General features: G+C 37.8%; 1 protein-coding gene across 1 annotated transcript in view; it reads left to right on the forward strand.

The window, feature by feature from the left end:
- KIAA1217 (KIAA1217 ortholog) overlaps positions 1–22,057 on the forward strand; it is a 692,194-nt gene that overhangs the window by 220,444 nt on the left and 449,693 nt on the right. Inside the window, exon 2 of the mRNA XM_046013815.1 lies at positions 250–382. The gene's annotated coding sequence lies outside the window, so the exon portion shown is untranslated. The remainder of the gene's footprint in view (positions 1–249; positions 383–22,057) is intronic.

Consider the following 22,057-nt stretch of genomic DNA (forward strand, 5'->3'; position numbering starts at 1 on the left):
CATAGTTGATGTAGCTTTACATGTTTACCTTCCTTTGTAGCGTGCGACTAATGTTTTCTGGAAAACCGGAAGTTAAAACCTCTCATTTGGGATATATTGCAAAGGTGTATGTGTGATTACAAGGCATTCTGGGCTGCACATTATATACGTGTCTTACTCTATTCTTCCTGTATTTTTTAATCACCATGAGTTTCTAGCTATGAGCAGTTGCTTGGTGGAAACAGTGACATTATTGTTTGTATTTTTCAGGTGGAGAGACTGAGGTCCCACTGTGTATTCTGTGTCTTGTAGACCGTTGGAGCCCAGATCCAGAGCCCCTGGGTGTTGCCCCAAAAGATCACGCTACTTATCTGTGGAAGACTCCTCTTCATTTTCTTTTCAGGTAAGGTCTTTCTTTTTATTGAATCCTAAAATAAACATTCATCACCTTAACCATGAACGAATTATGAACTCAAGGCCTGTCTGTAAAACTTGACTTCTTGATTTGTTCCTCCGTCCCTGAGCCCACTGGGATAAAAGGTCTGCGTTGAACCTCGCGGTCTCTCTCCAGTGTCTCTCCAGTGTGTGTGTGCTCTGATATGCAACTGTTTTATTTTTTCACCATTCTTTCTTTGGACTGCGGGCAGTGCCCTTGATAACACGTGTTGCTTTTCCGGGCATGTTCTGTATACCCTTAGATGGCTGTCTCTGTGTTCAGACTCAGGCTTGAAGCTATCCTAATGACTAAAGAATAAGAGAATATTCTTGGAATAGTGAACTTTTAGCAAACGATATGTGGCCCTGGGTAGGTATCTGATGACTTTGTCTATGGACTGAATAGAATGAGTAAAATGTAAGAGTCTCTTTTAGGCCTTCCCTATAATATGACTTTAATCAAAGTCAGGTTCCCACAAAAGTAGCAAAGTAAATTTGCCAGTGTCCTCGAGGTCCTTTTGCTTTGCTCAGAACAGCCTCCTGTAGGTGGACTGAGTGTCTGGAATGACAGAATGGAGTGACCAGATCGAGCCCTGGCTTTGGTCCGCGTTCTGATCATAAATCCATTAGTTCCGTATTCTGCCCTAAGAAAAGCGATTTTCATTTTGCATTTTCCCCCATTACAGAGGTCCTCATACAGCCTTCCCCATTCTGACACCACACTGTAAAATTTTGGTATTTGATGCAGAGGGAGTTAGGGAAGGGAATAGATAGATCCTATCCCAGGACGGTCCTTGTTCAACTCGATTCTTGCTTCACTGAGTAGCGTGAATCAATACTCAGCCATATTGCTGAGCACCTAAGAACGTCATGATCTGAGAATCACTCACAAGAAGGCGTTGAACTTGGCTTCAGCAGTGCCCGAGGGGGGAATTCGCGGCTTCTGTGCTTGCACCAGCTCTCCTCCAGGAAGTGCACTGAGGAAGGCAGGAGTCCGACGTGCAAAATCGCCTCCGAATTCAAGGAACCAGAGCTGGCATTTCTTTTCCTCCCGTAAAGTGACAGGGTCAGTGGAGCTCTGTCGGATTAAAGAGGGTGTGTGGATGCTGGGTTTTGTGCAACTACAGAGCTAGTTTATTCTTGGCCAGAAACTGAACTGGCCTCAGAAAGGGAATTCAGAAGTCCTCTTAGCGCCTGGTGATTTACTCTGATTTCCCGCTGTAGGCATATGGATTCGATTTTCTACTGTCTCTATAAATACTGTTGTGTCTGTCTCCCTGCCAAACCAGCTACCTTTCTCACCCCAGAGAGAAGCCAGAGATCAGACATTCCTATACTACAGTCCCATTAGACACCGTAAGGGGAGGGAGCAGATCTGGCCGTCAAAATGATGTGTGTATTTGAGTCTTGAAAGAGCCAGGCTAAACTTAGAGTCAGTGGGCTCCCATAAATAACCTGTGTCCCCCTCTCTTTGTGTGGTTTGGAATGGAATGCCTTTCTCTTTAGAGTTGTACAAGCGGCCAGAGATCAAAGAGTCAACCGTTTATGGATGCATAGTTCATTACAAAGTCATCGTACTCAGCAGGAGGACTCTGGCTGAAGCACAAATAATTTTCTCCCATTACTATTTTGTTGCATGGATTGGGGTTCGAGGGCACAAAAAGACCTTGCAACAACTTTAAATAATTTAAAGAGAGAGAGAGAGAGAAGAGAGAGAACGAGAGATGAAAATTCCCTTTCAAAGGAGGGTTAAAACTAAACTGGCATCTTTTTTAGGGTATGGTATGTGGTAGCAGGAAAGAGGAAGTAAAGAAATTGACCCAATACCACATGGAATGTGGTTCAGGAAGAATAATAGAAGGCAGAACAGTATCCTGTGTAATTGACTTACCCTTGGGTAAGCATTACGGAGAGCCTTTGATAAGCAGAGCAGAACATACACAGAGATTTTTTTTTTTTTTAAAGCCCAAACTAGATAATGTATTTGAAAAACAGGCTTTGAACTAGTTTGGTAGAATGTGAAGAATACATGTGTTTTAAATTATAGCATTGGTGGTGTTAGCAATCTCGGGACTGTGGATAATCACAATGATACAAAGTAATAACTAGTAATAACACAGTGTCTACTGTGTGTCGCCATAACTAGTATGCATTCAGTGTCTACTGTGTGTCCTGGCTGTACAGTGTATGCCGTAATCTTCCATCCTCCCAGCCAAGCACAGAAAGGCGTTGTTATCCTCATTTACACACAGGGAAACGGGACTCCACAAAGTCTAAGTGCTTTACGCAAAGTTACTCAGTCATTAAGTGGTGAGCCCAAGATTTGAACTGAACTCTGGAATGAAGCAGAAACTTAGTTTATAGTTTTTGTGTCTGGCTCCTAACCCCTCTCCTGGCCTCTGTCGCAGGAGATGTTGGGGCTCTTCTGATGTCCAGACTCAGGACTTTTGTTCACAAAAGAGCCATCTCAGTCTGTGATGGCCGCTCGTCCGGCCCGGGTAGATCACCTGCTTCTAAGTCCTGCTTTCCTGTGTCTCTGTTCCCCTTATCCACACCCTCCTATTCTGGCTTCTAGAATTGCCACTGACCATACGCAGGCCTTCTGCCAGAAATGTGATGAAGAAATTGCTTAGAGAAAGTACTTTGTCAGGTCTTTCGCATGTGTCAAGGGCAGTAAAGGACCCTTGTTGGACTTCCTGAACTTGTATAGAAGGTGAAAAATACTTTATTTGAAAAAAAAACTCAAGGCACTGAATGAGTTTGTCCATGTGAGGGCCCTGTCACTGTGCTGTCGTCCGTAGGTAGTCAGGCTTGCCGATGCCTCACCCCTCGTACTGTATCGGTAGGAACGCTTGATCCGGTTAGGGACTGTGTGTCTTGTAAAAGATCTCTCACATGCCTGATCAGTTACAGTGGTAACTGAAGAACATTTCCTCATCTGTATTATTTTAACAGATACCATGTTCTACTTTATATTACTTTAATTTTAATCAAAGTGGAGTTGTGTGAGTCTTTTTTTTTTTTTTAAGATTTTTATTTATTCATTTGACAGATAGAGATCACAAGTAGGGAGAGAGGCAGGCAGAGAGAGAGAGGAGGAGGAAGCAGGCTCCCCGCCAAGCAGAGAGCCCGATGTGGGGCTCGATCCCAGGACCCTGGGATCATGACCTGAGTGAAAGGCAGAGGCTTTAACCCACTGAGCCACCCAGGCGCCCCGAGTTGTGTGAGTCTTAAAGAGAAAAAAAAAGGTGTGGGATATAATGCAAAGAATTTGATGCCTAGAGTCAGTAAAATCCCAGTGGCTAAAGTCTCAGTGGCTATGCAATCCCTGGGAGCCTTTGTCCTTGCCACTGATAAAACCTGCATCACAAGGAGGCCATAACATTAAATAAGTAAGATGAATGGAAAACCACAATGCTCTCCAAATGCTACCTTGTTTCTGTTCTTCTCACTGATACTACCTTTTGTTCAACCCATCTCTTCATGCTGCTTTCAGTAATAGTAGTTCAGAAGGGTCAGCGGGGGCCTGGGTGGCTAGTAGTTGAGTATCCAGCTCTCGATTTTCGCTTAGGTCATGATCTCAGGGTCCAGGAATCAAGCCCCACATCAGGCTCCATGCTCGGGGTGGAGTCCACTTAAAATTCTCTCTGTCCCTCTCCCTCTGCCCTCCCCACCCCCATCCAGCTCACTCTCTCTGGATATAAATAAGTCAGAAATAGAAGCAAATAATCAAGGAAGTCTCTTTTACCGATTTAATTGAAAAGCATTTGAGAGTATCATCCAAAATCCTGTGGCTCTTCCCCCCTCCACATTTTCTTGAAAGCTTTCGCACGTGCAGTGTAAGAAATTATGAGTCAGCCTTCTCCAGTCCTGACTTTAAGAGTTGCAGAAATCAGCTGCCAGGCAGCACATATGTTCTGAGTTCCATGAGAGGAAGAAAACACATTTGCTGAAAAGAAATGGAAACCTTAAAACCAGTTGGGTCGTAATAAAGACACTTCATGTTTTGCTAACTTCTTTTTCCCCTCTGGTCCCTGGCTGCCTTTCTGGCCCTGGACAAGTCCTCTTGCGCCTGAGGCGTCTGTCACCCCAAGCACTCCCTCCCTGGGGTGTGGGCTCCAGCTGGCCATGGCTGATGCGGGAGGGCACAGGAAGTACAGACTGACCGAAAGAGGGGATTATGATGCACAAATAATAAATCAACAGTGAGTTCTTCTTGAATGCAAGGCACTCAAAGGCTATAAATCCATTCTCTTATGAAGATCTAGTAACAATTAAATGTGGTAATAAACTTTGGTAATAAATTCCAGTCTGCAATTGAGGAGATGACTTTAGAAGGCTAAGTCACTTGGTCAAGGTCACACAGCTAGTGAGCCAGGCAGAGGTGAATAATGAAGCCGCTTAGCAGCATTACATATGGGACCTCCAGACACTGGAAGGGCATTTTCTTCTGGGCAATTGTCTGCAACAGGCACGCCCATGAGCCACCAAACATCTGAAGGGGAAGTACTTGCTAGCAAGTTCTCTGCCTCTATACTAACATGGTAGAAACCAGATTCAAACAGGTTGTGGGTTTCTCTTGGAGCGAAAGACATCTATTACAAGGAAAATGAAACTCTCAACGTAATGCCTGCTTAAGACACTTTCAACTCATTTTATGATGTTTTTGCCCTTTTTCACTTCTTACTGAAGCAGTTCTGTTCGTAGTCATTGGGATTCCGTTTATCTTGTGGGTTGTCGGTCAGTGTGAGTAAAAATTGGTGTGATGGAAGCACCATGGCAGCCTCAGCCACAGAACAAAGACTTTTCTAAACCAGACTTTCTCCCATAACATCTGGGGACGTGTTTCATGTGGGTTTTCTTTCCCCAAGTATCCGATGGCATGACTTTTGTGTTCAGAGAGAATTGATAGTGACATTGCATTTGACCGAAAAAGAGCAGAGAAAAAGGAAAGAAACATTTCTACATTTAACGAAACCTAAAGGCAACTTGAAAAACACTTTGAGAGTTTATTTTCATTTCGCAATCTAAAGCAGGCCTCAGGTGTTTCTGCAGACCAGTTTTGCTGGTTGTAGCTCTTCCGAATCCTTGTGAGAAAGATCATGTTGACTTTCTGAGAATATTCTGGGATTTGTCATCGCAATGGACTTTGAAACACGGTTTTAAACTCCCATTGAAATGGGTCACAATGGGGGCGCCTGGGTGGCTCAGCGGGTTAAAGCCTCTGCCTTCGGCTCAGGTCATGATCTCAGGGTCCTGGGATCGAGCCCCGCATCGGGCTCTCTGCTCAGTGGGGAGCCTGCTTCCCCCTCTCTCTCGCCTGCCTCTCTGCCTACTTGTGATCTCTCTCTCTCTCTGTCAAATAAATAAATAAATAATCTTTAAAACAAAAGAAAGAAATGGGTCACAATGTAAATCCTAAAGAAAAAAAAAAAAAAAACCAATCCAGGTAAACCCAGGATTTTGGTTTCTCATCAGACCTCACAATTTGAAACTCCAGAAGTTCTCCAAAGCGAGACTCATCTCTGCACATGCTTGCCACAGACACCAACCCTGTGGTTTCCTTGACCCCGCTAAAACCCAGCTAAGAAGGAAAAGCTCAAAAAATACCATTTGGCATAAATCTCTTAGGATGAAGAGAAGGCCACCTATGAGAAAGCTGTTCCTCCGTCACATAAAACTGTGGTGTTTGATGGTAAGGTAGTTGTCTCTTCCTTCAGGATTACTGGAAAGAATTCTACTTTGTGACTTTGAATGAGGGATTTCCCTAAAGATAATACTGACCTCTGTGTTTAGTTGCTGGAACCCTGCTGGCCTGGGCTGTAAAGAAAGGTCAGGGCTCTCAGAGGAAGCTGGAATGTAATGCCCATTATGATGAATTGTAACTTAGAAGCACTCTGTAGAGACAAGAGAGTTCGAGGCTTTTTAAATATGGTTTTAACGAAAATTTCCATTTTGGTTGGGTTGAGCTGTCCCTGATGTCCAAATGCCTCAGTCAACAAAAAAATGTACCTTTTAAAAATGGAACTTTTTCTGGGGTCACTGAGAGCAACCTAGCCCATAACATCTGTCTGATTTAAGTACAGTCGATCTTCCCAGATTCTGTATTTGCAAATTCTCTAACTCACTAACATTTATTTGTACTCTTGGCATCCGTACTTAAAAGAGTGCTTTTGTGGATATTCCCAGAAAGCACAGAGTGGCAAATGATTTGAATTGTCCCCAGCTGAGGTCAAGCAAGATGACGCTCTGCCTCCTTGTTTCAGCTCATACTGTGTACAAGTGTCCTTTTCACGGTCTATTTAGTGCTGCGTTTTTCTCATTTTTGTGCTGTTTGTCAGTGATTTCACTGTTTCAAATAGCCCCAGCACAGGGTAGATGTGCTCTGTCATGTTCCAAAGCACAGGAAGGCTGTGGTGTGCCTTAACAAAGAAATTATGGTGGTCAGATACCCTTCATTCAGGCATGAGCTATGGCACCATTGGATGTGCATTCCTTGTTAATCAGTCAACAATACATATTAAATAAGATATCATTAAACAGAAACACACATAAAACAAGGTCACGTATTGATTGGTTGATGAAAATGTGACTGGATAGTATAGACTATAACTGTTATAAATAATGAAAATTGGTTGTATTTGACTGAAAGCTCTGTACCATCGGCTGACTTGAGTTGCATTGCGGTTTGTAGAGAGTGTCCTCTTCTCATCTCAAATGTGACTCAGAAATGTCCTGCTGTGTTTAGAGAAGTTCAGGAAGTTAAGGTAGTCTGGATGGGGATCCAGTGAATTTTACACATGGGACAAAGAAAGGGAAGCTGATTCTGGAACACAGGGCGAGAAGGGAAATTTGGCCATAGGCATGGCAAGGAAAGGAAAGATTGGAGGTCGAGGAAGAGGCTGAAGAGAGACACCTGAAGCTAACGGACAAAGTGAGTGTGCTCATGGTGAAACTGAGAGTCGGCACCCAAGATAATGCTGCTCATCGTTGGATATGTTCAACATATCCAACAAGCGTCACCCACTGAAGTATTGAACGGGCAAATTCATGTGCATAAAATGTCATTTGTTACATACATATATACACACACATTGGAGAAGAGCAGGTGACAAACCACCACAGAATGCAGAGCTTAAGACATCATTTTCATGTAAATTGAGTTCTGTTTCTTTGTGTTTCCTTCTTCATGTAAGGTCATGACTCTTTGTTTCATGGCTACCCAGAAAAGACAATTTTGATCTTGGATAAATGGCATCTGTGGAAATGTTTTTCTTAAGCCAGAAGCACTTGCATGCACTTAAGTTAATGGAATTTAATAACCTATTTAATACACTAAGGCAAGAGAGAGATTTTTCACCAGCTAACGTAGAGAAACTATGTGTTCTCGTATTCATGCAAAAGGTAATTTGTTTTATAGGCAGAAAATAGAGTATACAGTTTGAAATAAACAAATCATTGCTTGAAACAGTGTAGGAGAAAGTACACTACTTCAAAAATAATTGCTTGTTTACATGCATTTGCTTGTTGGAAACAAAAGTCTGAAATGAGAACTCCTCTATCATCAGTCTGTTATGTAAAGAAATGAGAAAATATATACAGAGACCCAAAGCAGTAGAGAGAATTTCCCATAATCCCATGTGAACATGATAAATTGTACTATTTTGCCACTTAATGGTATATTAGATCAATATACAGCATCTAACTCATGAGCTTCAGTTACAAATCTCAAGTCTGATAGAAAAGTTTTTTTTTTTCAGTATTTCAGCAAAGATTCTCAAAACTTTAGCAAAAATCAGTGCTGATGAAATATGGCCAACTTATATCTTCACACATGAAAAATGTATTACATTTTTTTCCCAGAAGTTTGAAAATCATTTTGAGTACTGAGGTTTTTTTTTTTAAACAGTGTTAAAACCACACTGAACTGCTGCTAACAAGTAATAGTTATGCCCATCTTATATTTTTTGAAAATTGAACAGTATAAGGCCCATAAAATACATAGAACAACAATTAATACAAATTGCTCAATGAGTATTCACTGTGATAATAATACTGTTGTTATATAGTAAGTGTTAACCCTGAAATAGTGTATAATTATCAAAGTTGCCTTAAACCAAGTACTTTCTTTTGACTATCATGTGTTCAGTGTCGCTCTTGAAAATCCCCAGAACCAACAAAGGAAAAGGTAGGAAGCAATGAGGCAAAAGGAAATTTTGAGGGCTACAAACATACTTTCCTGAATCATCCAAGACATTTCCTATAAGGGACTGTGTGATGATTTGGGGGATCACCATTCATATGTGTCATTAGTCAGGGTAATTAAAACTAACTGCTATAACAAGCAACCTCCAAATCTAGGTAACAATAAAGATCTATTTCTTTCTCATGTCATAGTTACATAACACTCAGGCGGCTCTTCTGGGGTTCTCTTTTATTTTTTTTTTATTTTATTATTATTTTTTTTTAAGATTTATTTATTCGACAGATAGAGATTACAAGTAGGCAGAGAGAGAGAGAGGAGGAAGCAGGCTCCCAGCCAAGCAGAGAGCCCGATGCGGGGCTCGATCCCAGGACCCTGGGATCATGACCTGAGCTGAAGGCAGAGGCTTTAACCCGCTAAGCCACCCAGGCGCCCCTGGGGTTCTCTTTTAAAGAGTTTCTTTCATCTTATATTCTCTCCAGTCTCAATGGAAGGGAAAGAATTTGTGTATTTGGAAGGTTTATGGCCAGGTGTAGAAATTGCAACATAACTTCCCACTCATGTTCTTTAGACCAGAATGTAGTCCCAAGGTCACAGTGTAACCTCAAGGTGTTCTGGGAGGTGTTGTCTTCCTGTTTACATGGGGAAAAGAAACAGGATATGCTTTCTTGACTCTTCAGAGATAGAAAGGTTTAAACCTTCCAGTATGCTCAGTTTATTTCTTAGCATGCCGATAAATGGGGTTGCCCATTTATTAAAAGAGAAAAAAGGCATTATCGGACATCATAATTTATGTGTCTCAGCAAACACAGTTGAGGTTGGTCTTAAGGACAGCTTAGTTCCAAGTCTTCCAGAAGCTTTCCTGACCATCTCACCACACCCTGTTATAGTGAGATTTAGCAAATATTTTTTCATATTCTTTATACTTGTATTACATCTGTTATCTTCTTATTAAACTCTCAGCTTTCTGCCTATGATAGCTAGGATACTGTAGTTTAGCACAACACTACATAGTATCATATCATATAGTATGGACATGGGCTCTGCAGTCAGATTGCATGGATTCAAATCTTGTTTTCATTACTAGTATTTATGTTATCTAATTATTTAACCTTTCTGTACCCAGTTTTGTCATTTAAAAATAAACATAGTAACTAAAATATGTATTTCATATGTTGGTTATGAGGATTAACATGCTAAAATATATAAAGCACTGAGAACAGTAAGCATTTAAGACACATGTAATGAGTCCTTGGGAGATGTTTAATACAATTACTAATACAACTAAGAACTGTGACTTTGTTTTCTTGAATTCTCTACTGCAGCTAGTATATAGGCTTACCCACAGTAGGTCACAACAAATGTTTGCTAAAAGAAGTGATGAATATTTTTTTTAAGTTACTTTCCCCCTTCATTTTATTTTATTTTATTTATTTTATTTTTTTATTTGACAGACAGAGATCACAAGTAGGCAGAGAGAGAAGAGAAGCAGGCTTCCCGCTGAGCAGAGAGCCCGATGCAGGACCATCAGGACCCTGGGATCATGACCTGAGCTGAAGGCAGAGGCTTTAACCCACTGATCCACCCAGGCACCCAGAAGTGATGAATATTTTTGATTAATTAAGTAGGGAGTCTTCTACTACAACGTAAAAATCTTTCCCGATATATTTCCTCCAGTTCCACACATAGAGCAACATTTATTAAGATAATAATCTTGGAGCGCCTGGCTGACACAGTCAGTTAAGCATCCAACTCTTGGTTTCCTCTCAGGTTATGATCTTGGGTAGTGGGATCGAGTCCCATATCGGGGTCCTCATTCAATGTAGAGTCTGCTTAAGACACTTTCTCCCTCTGTCCCTCCCCATCCCATGCTCTTTCTCTTTCTCAAATAAATAAATAAATAAATCTTTTTAAAAAAGATATATTCTCAAGGAGCACTGGAGTGGCTCAGTCAGTAGAGCTTCTGACTCTTGATCTCAGGATTGTGATTTTAAGCCCTGTGTTGCATGTGGAGCCTACTTTAGGGAAAAAAAGAAAAGATATAATCTCAATACAGAAGTATAAATTATTTTTGGAAGAAAAAATTATTTATGTAGAAAATCCCAAAGAAGGAACAAAAAAAAATGGTTAGAACTAATAAGCAATTACAATTACAGCAAGGTCACAGGATACAAGATTAATATAAAACAGTTAGCTGCTTTCCTAAATACCAGCAATGAACAAATGGGATTTGTAATTAAGAACACAACACCATTTACATTAGCATCAGAAAACTGAAATACTTGGTATAAATCTAACAAAATATGTACAGGATCTATACGAGGAAAAACTGTGAGCTCTAATGAAAGAAATCAAAGAAGATCCAAAAAAAGGAAGAGAGGGTCTATATTCATGGATGAGAAGATTCAAAATTGTTAAGATGTCCCTTCTTTTCAGATTGATATATAGATTCAGTGTGATCCCATTCAAAATCCCAGTAACTTATCTTGTGGATATCAACAAAGCAATTCTAATGTTTACATGAAAAGGTAGAATACCAAGAAGAGTCAACACAATACGGAAGGAGAAGAACAAAATTGGAGGACTGACACTACCCATCTTTATGATTTACTATAAAACTTCAGTAATCAAGAGAGTGTGGTATTAGTGAAAGAACAAAAAAATAAATCAATGAAACAGAATGAATAGCCCAGAATTAGACCCACACGAATAGTTGACTCATCATTGACAAAGGCAGTTCAGTGGAGAAAGAATAGTCTTTTCAACTCTGGGCATTCATATAACAAAAAAATGAATCAAGACCCTAACCTCACACCTTTCACAAATATTGACTCAAATTGGATCATAATCTCTAACTTTAAAACCCCAAACTTTAAAACTTCTAGGAGATAGCACAGGAGAATATCTTTTCATTATTTAAAATTAGTAGCAGCACCATCAACAGTAGTCAAATTATGGAAGGAGCCCATATGTCCATTGACTGCTGAATGGTTAAAGAAGATGTAGTATAGGTGTGGGGGGAGGGGGTTAAAAAAAGATTTTTATATCTATATCTATCTATCTATCTATATATCTCATATTTTTATATATATATATACATATATATATACACACATGTATAATATTACTCAGCCATCAAAAAGAATGAAACTCACCATTTGCAACAATGTGGCTGGATCTAGAGTGTATTATGCTAATTGATATAAGTCAGTAAGATAAAGACAAATACCATATCATTTCACTCATACGTGGAACTTAAGAAACAAAACAAAACAGAAAGAGGGAGGTTGAGGAACCCGGTGGTGGGTAATAGGGAGGGCACGTACTGCATGGAGCACTGGGTGTGGTGCAAAAACAATGAACACTGTTACGCTGAAAATAAATAAATAAAAACAAACAAACAAACAAACAAAACAGAAGAACCTAGGGGAAGGGGAAGAAAAATAAAATAAGATTAAAAAAAAAACAAAACAGAAGGAGGCGAACCATAAGAGATTCTTAACTATAGAGAACCAACTGAGGGTTGCTGGAGGGGAGGTGGGTAGGGGATGGGCTAAATATCTGATGGACATTAAGGAAGGCACGTGTTGTGATGAGCACTGGGTGTTACACGTAAGTGATGAATCACTAAATTCTACTCCTGAAACTAATACTACACTGTATGTTAACTAACTTGAATTTATGTAAAATCTTGGAAGATAAATAAATATTTTTAAAAATAAAAAAATGTAAGTTTTCCACAAGTAATTTTCAATCCAATTGAAGAAAAATATCTCAAGCAAAAATTTCTTTTCTAATAAGAGAAATTCATATTAAGGCATTCTAGGATACTATCCTAATTCTCAGCTCTTTGTAATTATACTTGGTTTTATTGGGGAGGGTAGTGAAACAGTTTGATTCACTGGTTTACCCTCTATTATTTTTTAAATAAAGCTTGGCTTTGCATACATCTCTTCAAGAAAAGATTTCATCTTAATTAAATCATTTAAGATATAGCACTGAAAGCATGGTCCATGAAGAAAAAAAATCATAATTTGTACTTCATTAAAATTAAAAACTTCTGCTCAGTGAAAGACGCTGTCAAGATAATGAGAAGACAGTTCGCACACTGGGAGAAAGTATTTGCACAACATATATGTGATTTAAAAAAACTTGCCTCTAAAATATACAGGGAACACTTAAAACTTAGGAAGAATACAAACAACCCAGTTAAGAAACGAGCAAAAGATCTGAACATACACCTCATGAAAGAAGATACATAGATGGCAAATAAGTACATGAAGTGAATCTCAACATCATTTGTCCTTAAGGAATTGCAAATTAGAACAACAATAAGACACTAGTTCATGCCTATTAGAATGGCTAAAATTAAAAATACTGACAAAACCAAATGATGGCAAGGATGGGGAGAAACAGGAGCTCTTATCTGTTGATGACAGGAGCAGGAATGGTACATGCGCTTTTGAAGACAGTTTTTTAATTCTTTAGAAAATTAAACATAGTCTTATGATGTAATTTAGTAGTCACACTTACAAGTATTTTCCCAAATGAGTTGTAGATTTATGTTCACACAAAAATTTTCACATTAATTTTTAATTCCCTTTCTTTCTCATAATTATCAAAAATTGGAGGGAACCAACATGTTCTTCAACAGGTGAATGGATCCACAGATTGTGGAATATCTATACAATGGCATATTATTCAGCAGTAAGAAGAAATCAACTATAGGGTGCCTGGGTGGCTCAGTTGTTAAGTGTCTGCCTTCAGCTCAGGTCATGATCCCAGGGTCCTGTGATCGAGCCCCACATCAGACTCCCTGCTCAGCGGGAAGCCTGCTTCTCCCTCTCCCACTCCCCCTGCTTGTGTTCCTCTTCTCACTGTCTATCTCTGTCGAACAAATAAATAAAATCTTTTAAAAAAAAGAAGAAGAAGAAATCAACTCTAAAAACATGGAGGACATATATTAGTAAGTGAAATAATACTGTTTGAAAAGACTGTATGATTCAAAAAAAAAAAGAAAGAAAAGAAAAGACTGTATGATTCCAGTTGTATGACATTTTATAAAAGGCAAAACTACAAAAACATTAGAAAGATCAGTAATTGCCAGGTTCAGGAGGGAAAGAAGAGGAGACTCAGGATGAATAGGTGAAGCACAGGGGATTTTTAGGGCAGTGAAGTTATTCTGTATGACACTGTGATGCCATATATGACATGCATTTGACAAAACCTGTAGAACTACACAACATAAAGAGTGAATCCTAATGTAAATTGTGGGCTTCAGTTAATAATAATGTATCAGTACTGGTTCATCGGGCGCCTGGGTGGCTTGGTGGGTTAAAGCCTCTGCCTTTGGCTCAGGTCATGATCTCAGGGTCCTGGGATCAAGTCCTGCATTGGGCTCTCTGCTCAGCAGGGAGTCTGCTTCCCTGTCTCTCTCTGCCTGCCTTTCTGCCTACTTGGGATCTCTGTCTGTCAAATAAATAAATGAAATCTTAAAAAAAAATACTGGTTCATCAACTTTAACAAATATACCACACTAATGCAAGATATTAAAAATAGAGAAAAATTTAGAAAAATAATAGAGAAAATTGTGTTCAAGAGACAAAGGGTAAATAGGGAATCTCTGCAGTTTCTAATTTTTCTGTAAACTTAAAAATGATCTAAAAATAAAGTCCTCTAAAATGTTTTTTAAATACTCAAATGGGAATTCTAGATTTGAAAAGTAATCAAAATGAGAAATATTCTGAGTGGTCTCAACAGCAGTTTTGAGGTGGCAGAGAAAAGAATCAGTGAATTTGAAAATAGAGCAACAGAAATAATTCAGTCTAAATAGCAGATAGAAAAAAATATTTAAGAAAAACAAACAAAACCTGAGTGACCTGTTATACTTACATACATGTAATACAAATCCCAGGGGGAGACAAGGGAGTGAAAAGGGTAGAAAATTAAAGGACAGTGTTTCCCAAATTTGATGAAAACTATTCACCTACAGATCTAAGAAGTTAAATGAACTCCAGGTGTGTGAGAGAGAGATCAGCCTACACCTTGACCTATCATAGTCACACTGCTGAAAAAGGCAAAGATGAAGAGAAAATTTTATAAGCAACAAAAGAAAAATAACGTATCGCATGTAGTAGGACTGACAAAATGATTGACATATGACATCTCACCAGAAACAATTGAGACCAGAAAATAGTGGAATGACCTTCAAAGTGTTGAAAGAAAAAAAAATTATTAGGCAAGAATTCTGTATGCAGCAAAATTATCCTTCAAAATGTTGGGAAAATAAAGACATTATCAGATGATCAAAGTTAAAAAATTTATTGCTCACAGACATCCATTTATAAGAAATAGTAAAACAAATTTTTCTCATCTGAAAAGAAATGATGCCTGATAGTAATTTAAATTCAAAGGAAAAGATGAAGAGACCAAATATGCTAGATATGTAGATAAATATAAAGGCAGTTAAAATGTCTCCTTTTGGGGTGCCTGGGTGGCTCAGTGGGTTAAAGCCTCTGCCTTTAGCTCAGGTCATGATCTCAGGGTCCTGGGATTGAGCCCCGCATCGGGCTCTCTGCTCAGCGGGGAGCCTGCTTCCCCCTTTCTCTCTCTGCCTGCCTCTCTGCCTACCTGTGATCTCTGTCTGTCAAATAAATACATAAAATCTTTAAAAAAAAAGTCTCCTTTTTTCTTTTAGTTTATGTAAAAATCATAAAATTATATGAAACAATAATTTAATGCTCTATAGTTAGGACTATAATCTATATACGGGCAATATGTATGGCAATAATGGCTCAAAGTTGCTGGGGAGGATAAAGCTATATTATATATATAAAGCAAAATAGCTGTATTTTTCCTGGAACTTAATCAGTATAAACTTGAAGGAGACTGATAAATTAGAATGAATATTATAATCCCTTGAGCAGTCCCTAAGAAAATAACTTGAAAATAAAGTTTAAAAATAATCAAGGAATTAGTAATGGTACACTAATACTTCTTAAGCAATAAAGATAGTAAGATAGTAAAGAAGGAAAATAGAAAGAAAAAAGACATGAAACATTTAGAAAATAAATAATGGCAGATATAAACCTAACCCTATTAATACATATATTAAATACGAATAGACTAGATGCTCAATTACAAAGTAAAAAAAGAAAAGATCCAACTATATTCTGTACTTAAGAGACACACTTTAGATTCTAAGATGTAAATAGACTGGAAGTAAATAGAGGAGAAAGACAGACCATGCAGACAGTAACCGTAAGAGATTTGAAGTGACCATAGTCATAAAAAACAAAGAATGCTACTATAGAAAAGGATGGTTATTTCATAATAATAAAAGAGTTGATCAGGAAGATCTAACAATTATAAATGCACAGGTTTCTAACACCCAAAACCAAAAATATGTGAAGCAAAAAAATGGCAGATTAAAAGGAAAAAGGGGACGCCTGGGTGGCTCAGTTCGTTAAGCAGCTGCCTTCGGCTCAGGTCATGATCCCAGCGTCCTGGGATCGAGTCCCACATCAGGCTCCTTGCTCAGCCGGGAGCCTGCTTCTCCCTCTGACTCTGCCTGCCACTCTGTCTGCCTGTGATCCCTCTCTCCCTCTCTCTCTCTCTGACAAATAAAAAAAATAAAATAAAATAAAATCTTAAAAAAAAAAAAAAGGAAAAAGAACAGTTTGACAATTATATTGACAAATTTCAAAAAGAAATACAGTGGTATATTTAATAGAAAAAAGACAAATCACCCAAAAAATATTTGACTATGCCTGATGTCTCAACAATGGGAACCACAAACAGTGGAATAGTATCTTCAAAGATCTGAGGAAAAATAACTGTCGTTCTTGGATTCTGTACTCAGCAAATAAATCTTTCAAGAATGAGAGTAAAAGCACTAACTTAAAAAGAGAGAGGACTCAAATAAATAAAATTAGAAATGAAAGAAAAGACATTACAACCAATACCACAGAAATACAAAGGATCATAAGACAGTGCTATGAACACTTATATGTCAACAAAGTGGACAACCAAGAAGAAATAATACATTTTTAAGAAACGTCCAAGACTGAATCATGAAGAAATAGAAAATCTGAAGATCCCAATTACTTGTAAAGAGATCAAGTCAGTAATTAAAAACCTCTTTACAAATAAAAGTACAAGAACAGATGGCTTCATAGGTGAATCTGACCAAACATTAAAAGAAAAACTAATACCAGTCCTTCTCAAACTCTCCAAAAAAATAGACAAGGAGGGAACACTCCCAAACTCACTTTATGATGCCAGCATTACCCTGATACCAAGAGCAGACAAGGTTACCACAAAAAGAAAATTATAGGACAACGTCCCTGATGAACATAGATGCAAAAATCCTCAACACAATATTCGCAGACTGAATTTAACAACACAGTAGAAGACTCATACACTCTGAGAAAGTGGAATTTATCCCAAGTATCCACAAATCAATCAATGTGATATACCACATTAACAAAAGGAAGGATGAAAATCATATAATAACCTCAATAGATTTAGAAAAAAGCATTTGACAGATTTCAACATCCTTTCGTGCTAAAAATTCTCAACAAATGGGTATAGCTAGAACACACCTCAACATATATAAAGGCCATCTGTGGGACAAAGCCACGGCTGTGACCATACTTAATAGTGAAAAGATGAAAGCTTTCCCTCCAAGATCAGAAATAAAACAAGACTGTCCACTCAACTCTACTTTTATTCAACATAGTACTGGAAATCCTAGACAGAACACGTAGGAAAAGAAGTAAAAGGTGTCCAAATTGGAAAGAAAGAAGTAAAATTCTATTTCAGATGACATGATAATTATAAATAGAAAACCCCGAAGACTCCACCAAAAAACACTACTAGAATGAATCAATGAGGTCAGTAGTTACAGTATGCAAAATCAATTTAAAAATCTGTTGCATTTTTATATACTAACAATGAATTACCGGAAAAAGAAATTAAGAAAATAATCCCACTTACAAGAGCATCAAAAAGAAGGTTATCAAAAATAACATCAAAAAGTTATTCCATGTTCTTGAATTAGAAGAATTAATATTGTTAAGGGGCACCTGGGTGGCTCAGTAGGTTAAGCCTCTGCCTTTGGCTAAGGTCATGATCTCAGGGTCCTGGGATCGAGCCCCACATTGGGCTCTCTTTTCAGCAGGGAGCGGGGCTTCCCCCCCTCCCCCTCCTGCCTCTCTGCCCATTTGTGATCTCTGTCTGTCAAATAAATAAATAAAGTTTTTTAAAAAAGGAAAAAAAGAAGAGTTAATATTGTTAAAATATCCAAACTATCCAAAGCAATCTACAGATTCAGTGCAATCCCTATCAAAATTCGAGTGGCATTTTCACAGAAATAGAAAAACAATCCTAAAATTTGTATGGAGCCACAGAAAAACCCAAATAGGCAAACAATCTTTAGAAAAAAGAACAAATCTGGAGGCGTCATGCTTTCTGATTTCAAACTACATTACAAAGCTGTAGTGATCAAAACAGTATGGTATTGACATAAAACAGACACATAAATCAGAGGAACAGAATAGAGAGCCCAGAAGTAAACCCACACATAAATGGTCCATTAATTTATAACCAAGAAACCAAGAATATACAATGGGAAAGGTACTGTCTCTTCAATAAATGATTAAACTGGACATCCATATGCAAAAGAATGAAATTGGACAGCTGTCTTTCACAATACACAAAAATCAAGTGAAGATGAATTAACGATGTAAATGTAAGACCTGAAACCGTAAACATTCTAGAAGAAAACATAGGGTAAATTCCTTGATGTTGGCCTCCGTGATGTTTTTTTGGGATTCGACACCAAAAGCAAAGACTGCAAAAAGCAAAAATAAACAAGTGGGATTATATCAAAATAAAAAGCTTCTGAATAGCAAACAAAACCAGCAACAAAAAGAAAAGGCAACGTGCTGAATGGGAGAAAATATCTGCAAATAATATATCTGATAAGGGATTAATATCCAAAATATGCTAAAACCTCATGCAACTCAATAGCACACAAAAAAGTCGAATTTAAAAATGGGCCAATGACCTAAATAGACATTTTCCAAGAAGACATACAGATGACCAATATATGAAAAGATGCTCAACTTCCTTAATCACACAAATCAAAACCACCGTGAGGTATCAGTTTACATTTTTTAGAGTGGCTGTTATCAAAAGATAAGAAATAGCAAGCATAGACAAGAATGGGGGGTGGGGGGAAGAAAACACTTGTATACTGTTGGTAGGAATGTAAATTGGTATTGTCACTGTGGAAGATAATATGGAGATTCCTCAGAAACTTAAAAATAGAACTACTGTATTATCCAACAGTTTCAATCCTGGGTATTTATCTAATAAAATGAAGAGATTAACTCAAAAACAAATTTACCCCCCATATTCATTGCAGCCTTATTTACCACAGCCAAGATACGGAAACAATCTCAGTGTCCATCAGTGGATAAAGGGATAAAGTGGTGGTATATGTATCCTACAGTGGAATATTACTCGGCCATAACAAATGAAATCATGCCACTGGCAACAACACAGATTATGCTAAGTGAAATAAGTCAGACAGGAAAAGACAAATACCATATGATCTCCTCTGTATGTGGAGTTTAAAAAACGCAAAAACAAGTTCATAGACACAGAGAAAGGATTGGTGTGTATCAGAGGTGGTGGGGGAGGGTGGAGATGGGCAAATGGTGAAAGTTGTCAAAGGGCATGAACTTCTAATTAAAAAATAAGTCATGGGGATGTAATATACATGTAGTGACTATCGCTAATAATAGTATATTGCATATCTGAAAGTTGCTAAGAGAGTAAATCTTAAAAAAGTTGTTATCAGGGAAAAAATCCATAATTATGTATGGTGACAGATATTAATTAGACTTACTATAGTATTCATTTTCTAATATCTACAGATATTGAATTATTATGTCATACACCTGAAGCGGATACAATGTTGTATGTCCATTACATTTCAATTTTAAAAAATAGTTGCAGTGGTAAATTTTATGTTATATATATTCCACGAGAATTAAAAATAAGCAATGAAAAAAACCAAAAAGAATGAGAGTAAAAGAAAGACTTTGTTTCAAAATAATAAAAAATTCAAAACATATTCTACCAACAGGACCTCAGTAAAGGGATGTATTTTGCATGTCTCAAAATGACGATAATGAAGATTTGCTTCCTTTGTTATGTGTGGTTTGCTTCAGGAAGTTTGAAAGTCAATTGCATTTCTGTATAACACTAAAAATTATATAAAAATGATATCATTACAGTACATTTAATATAGGCAATCTATGAATATAACAAATGATGCGTAATAGTAAACATGATTAACAGACTCTTAAGTCTTAAAATAATGTGGACAGCATCTAAAAAACTGCTGTAAACTGTTCAACATTATAATGACAGTGATGTTTAACTAAGTTGTTTTTTGTTTTTTTTTTAAGGGTGAAGGGATAATTAAATCTTGGACCTCACTAGCATATGAGTAAGGAAAGGATGATTGAAATTTTATTTTCTGGGGCTTTGTACTTGTTATAAATAAAGAGGAGGGGAAATATTAATTATTTTCAGAATTTTTAAGGATAAACATTTATATCAAACATGTAAGGTAAACATAAAGAACAGAATGCATTTTCCTAAACTTGTGGAAGGAAAAGTTCCAAGAATGGAGAACGACCTTAAGCAAAGAAAAAGGAACAAAAACATTAAATAAAAAGGACAAAATATGAAAATAGAAAAAAATCAAAATATATCAGTAACCTCAATCAATACAAATGAACTATCAATGTAAATCATTACACTCATAGCTTAAGGGGGGAAAACTGAATCCCAAAAGACTCAAAAAGAAAAATAAATCAAAGAAAGCACATGGGAAATGTCAGTAATCATTCATGGTCAAAACTGTTAACACCTGGGAATTAAAGGAGGAAATAAGTTTAAGTTGAAAAAAGAGTATTAAAAAACCGGGACGCCTGGGTGGCTCAGTGGGTTACAGAATATTAAAAAACCTACAGCCAATAGTTTAAGGACTATTGAAATAGTAAAAGAATTATCTTCGTTTTCAAGAACAAGACCAAATGTTCACTATCACCATTTGTTTTCTGCATTGCCCTACTGGTGAGCTTAGCTATCACATGAAGACAAGTGTAAGGGTTTCCAGAGGGAGAAACAAAAGTGCCATTATTTGCTTGTTATCTTACTAGAAAATCCAAATGAATCCGTACGTTAATAGAGTTAATAAGGCAGTTAAGTAAAATTGCTGCTTGTGAGATCAAGCTGCAAAGTTAACTTTCAGTACCAAATACAGCTGAGCAGGTGAAGAAACGAACGTTCACATACTTTGCTAAGTGAAGAATAAAATTTTACAACTGCTCGGGCAAATTAATTGTCAGCATTTGTGAAGCAAAATAACAGTAGTCTTTCAGCATGAATGTGTTAGCTGGAATATTTTTTATCAGTGTCTTTGATCGGACTGAAGAAGTTCTCTTTGATTCTTCGTTTATTAAACTATGTTATTTTGAGTAACTGTTGACTTTAGTCAGATGCTTTTTTCTGCTTCTGTGGAAATGATTACATGGTTTTTTTTTTTTTGTTAGTCTGTTAAAACCATGGATTACGGGGCGCCTGGGTGGCTCAGTGGGTTAAGCCTCTGCCTTCAGCTCAGGTCATGATCTCAGGGTCCTGGGATCGAGCCCCACATCGGGCTCTCTGCTCAGCGGGAAGCCTGCTTCCCTCTCTCTCTCTGCCTGCCTCTCTGCCTACTTGTGATCTCTCTCTCTCTCTGTCAAATAAATAAATAAAATCTTAAAAAAAAAACAAACCATGAATTACACTGATTGATTTTCAAATGTTAGAGTACCTTTGCATTTCTGGGATATATCTTTCTTAGCCATAATGTATTATCATTTTATATATTGCTAGATTTAAAGTGCTAAAATTTCTTGGAGACGTCCACGTGTATGTTCATGATAAATTTTGATGTATAGTTTTCTTACAGTGCCGTCTGCTTTTGGTATCACAGTGCTTATGGCTTCATAGAAAGAGTTATGCAGTATTCCCTCTGCTTCCATCTTCTGGAAGACTGTGGGTAGAATTTGTGCTCTATTTTCCTTAGATATTTGGTATAATTCACCAATAAAGCCATCTCCAGCTGGAGTTTTCATCGTGGTAAAGTTTTTAATCACCAATTCAGTTTTTTTTTTTAAAAGATTTTATTTATTTATTTGACAGAGAGAGATCACAAGTAGATAGAGAGGCAGGCAGAGAGAGAGAGAGAGGGAAGCAGGCTCCCTGCTGAGCAGAGAGCCCGATGTGGGACTCGATCCCAGGACCCTGAGATCATGACCTGAGCCGAAGGCAGCAGCTAAACCCACTGAGCCACCCAGGCGCCCCGAATTCAGTTTT

The sequence above is a fragment of the Meles meles genome, chromosome 7 (genome assembly GCF_922984935.1).
Source record: "Meles meles chromosome 7, mMelMel3.1 paternal haplotype, whole genome shotgun sequence".
Classification (NCBI taxonomy): Eukaryota; Metazoa; Chordata; class Mammalia; order Carnivora; family Mustelidae; genus Meles; species Meles meles.